The sequence below is a fragment of the Gouania willdenowi genome, chromosome 21, assembly GCF_900634775.1.
Source record: "Gouania willdenowi chromosome 21, fGouWil2.1, whole genome shotgun sequence".
NCBI classification, from domain to species: Eukaryota; Metazoa; Chordata; class Actinopteri; order Blenniiformes; family Gobiesocidae; genus Gouania; species Gouania willdenowi.
In genome coordinates, this window is record NC_041064.1 from 25,062,359 (window position 1) to 25,065,300 (window position 2,942).

The 2,942-nt window shown below is 44.6% G+C and overlaps 1 pseudogene; it reads left to right on the forward strand.

Annotated features, from left to right (window-relative positions):
* The first annotated feature begins 1,114 nt into the window (after positions 1-1,114).
* On the forward strand, positions 1,115-2,518 carry LOC114455685 (ras GTPase-activating protein-binding protein 1 pseudogene; annotated as a pseudogene).
* The last annotated feature ends 424 nt before the right edge of the window (positions 2,519-2,942 follow it).

A 2,942-nucleotide genomic window follows, 5' to 3' on the forward strand; every position in this document is an offset into this window, starting at 1 on the left:
TCCTCCAAACAAGCCACACTACAGAACTCACTCACACGTGCTGTCCCTTAGAGGAGGAAAAAGCCCAAAGTAGCACATATTGTGCAGCTGTTTGTTAATAAATGTGCCTGTGTGGAATTTTTCATCAGCAAATTTAACCCAGAATTGTCTTTCTGGTCAGACTTTGACTTTAGAATATTGAAATATATATCGTATAATGTCCTTTTGAGGAAAAAACATCAAGATATGAGTTTTGGTCCAAATCGCCCAGCCCTATTGTTAAAGAAAAAGGTCATTTACACTATATCTACTTTTTCTAATTATATACTGATTATGGTCTAAAGCAGTTGTGTGTTTTAAATCATGACCTGTAAAAAAAACCAATAGCATTGAATCCCAGTATATGTGTAGAATAGGTAAGTAGGGTCATTGGGGGCTGTGATAATGACAGGTTCTCATTTACAAAGGAAGGCCATAGAAAAGTAGATCTATCATGCACTAGTGCACACCCCCTCAGTACTGCATGATAAAATTAACCAATGCACCAAGACAGCATGTATCAATCATACACCTGTGAACACCAATGGAACTATAATTCATATTTAAGAAGCCCTTCAATCTGATGGTTTTGCAGCATTAAATCTACAGTAGTAAAGCAGCCAAAGGAGCCCATTGACCTGGAGCTGCTTGTATAGTGATGGATTGATAAGGTGATTGATCATGTAACATGATAGCAGTGTAGTAATAATACTATTAATAAATAATAATAATAATAATAATTGTTCAGTTCGAGGTCACTTCATAAAACTAATAGGTCTAGACAATTAATATTTCACAATATGAATTATTAATCTGAGTTAAAATGGAAAGAACTGATGTTGACAGGTAGTCATGGTAACTCAGAATAAGTTAGAAGACCTCTGTTGACAGGTAGTCCTGGTAACTGAAAAGATGATAGTGCCATGTTCTAAAAGTCCTACGGGTAGACATCAAAGCCTCAAAAGCAGTGAAAAGGTTACTAAGTTTTAAAAGTTCCAAGGGTAAACATCAAAGCCTTACTGTGGAACTACAGGCACTGTGCTAAATATTTGGACCGTATACTTTGGACCATCGTCAAGAGCGCACAGCCTGTTGACTTCAGCTGATCAAAGAAATTGTGATGGAGAAGCCAAGTGCCCAGGTGGTCGGGCGAGTGTTTGTCCGACAGTATTACACCGTACTGAACAAGGAGCCCGAGAACCTGCACAGGTTCTATGGGAAGGATTCGTCGTACATTCACGGAGGTTTGGACTCCAAAGGCAAACCAGCAGGGGCTGTTTACGGAAATTTGGAGATCCAGAAGCGGGTGATGGAGCTGAGTTTCAAGGACTGTCACACTGAGATTTGTCACATGGACGCCCACTCCATGCTGAACGAGGGCGTGGTGGTGCAGGTGATGGGGGAGCTGTCTAACAACATGCAGCCCATGAGGAGGTTTGCGCAGACCTTGGTCCTGGCTCCGGAGGGAACCACCTCAAACAAATTCTATATCCACAATGATGTCTTCATGTACCAGGATGAGGTCTTTCAGGACTCTGACTCTGAACCTCCTGAAGAGTCTGAGGAGGACGTGGAGGAGCTGGAGGACATAACAGAAAAAAGCTCCTCAGACCTCCCGGAGCCCACCCCTGAGAATAACAGGTCGTTCTCCTGGGCGTACGTTACCTGTAAGTACCTCCCACCCTGTGGAGCCGTCCCAGTGTCAAGAATCCTCCCCCACAAGGTTAAAGTCCCGCCCACAACACAGCCCAGAGTGCAGGTAAAGTGTGAGTCTCAGAACTCCACACAGGGACCTCAGAGACCTAAGGGTCGAAGGATTGTTCGTTATCCTGACGCGCATCAGCTGTTCGTAGGAAATATTCCTCACGACGTGGAAAAGACCGAACTGGTGGAGTTCTTTGAACAGTTCGGCTCAGTCCTGGATTTCAAGATCATTAGCAGAGGAAAACATCCAAACTTTGGTTTCGTGGTTTTTAACGATTCTGAGCCGGTCCAGAAGATCCTCAGCAGCAGACCTATTGAGTTGTTTGACAACGTGCGTCTGAATGTCCAGGAGAAAAAGACGCGTTCGCCGCGTGAGGTTGAGGGCAGAGAGTCTGAAGGTCGAAGGATTGTTCGTTATCCTGACGCTCATCAGCTGTTCGTAGGAAATATTCCTCACGACGTGGAAAAGCCCGAACTGATGGAGTTCTTTGAACAGTTCGGCTCAGTGTTGGATTTCAAGATCATCAGCAGAGAAAAACATCCAAACTTTGGTTTTGTGGTGTTTAACGATTCTGAGCCGGTCCAGAAGATCCTCAGCAGCAGACCTATTGAGTTGTTTGACAACGTGCTTCTGAATGTCCAGAAGAAAAAGACGCATTCGCCACGTGAAGTTGAGCGCGGAGATGCTCGTCCTCGCCCTGGAGCACCCAGAGGGGGCGGAGTCAGAGGCCCCTCATCCCAAGGGGGTGGAACCAACAAACCCAGCCTTGGCTCTGGGTGTGGGGTGGTGGCCTAGTGAGCGTTTCTCTGCCCCCTGGCAGTGAGACTACGCCCCCTCCTTAAGCCCCACCCACTGTGTATCTGGACGTTTGCATCACTCTGAACTCTAATCGATCTAAAGATTAAAATATTGGTTGAAAACTACTTGAACTGTGGTCTGTGGTCAATGAAGTTTGAATAAAAACTAACAAATCTTAACATTGCCTGGCAACCCTTTTCAGAGGGTTGAATTAAAGATCCAAACAATAATAATTGTAGGAGCCATGATTAATTTCTGAGCTACCTCAGTATAATATGTTTAGCATCTACCTAACCCGTAGATGGGCGGGTCATGCAGGTTATTTATGTTGCCATGGTGATTGCACAGGTGTGGTTAATTAGGGAGTAGCAAACAGTTTTTCGACTACTCCTGGGGCTCTTGTGAATGGGTTTTCTGTATT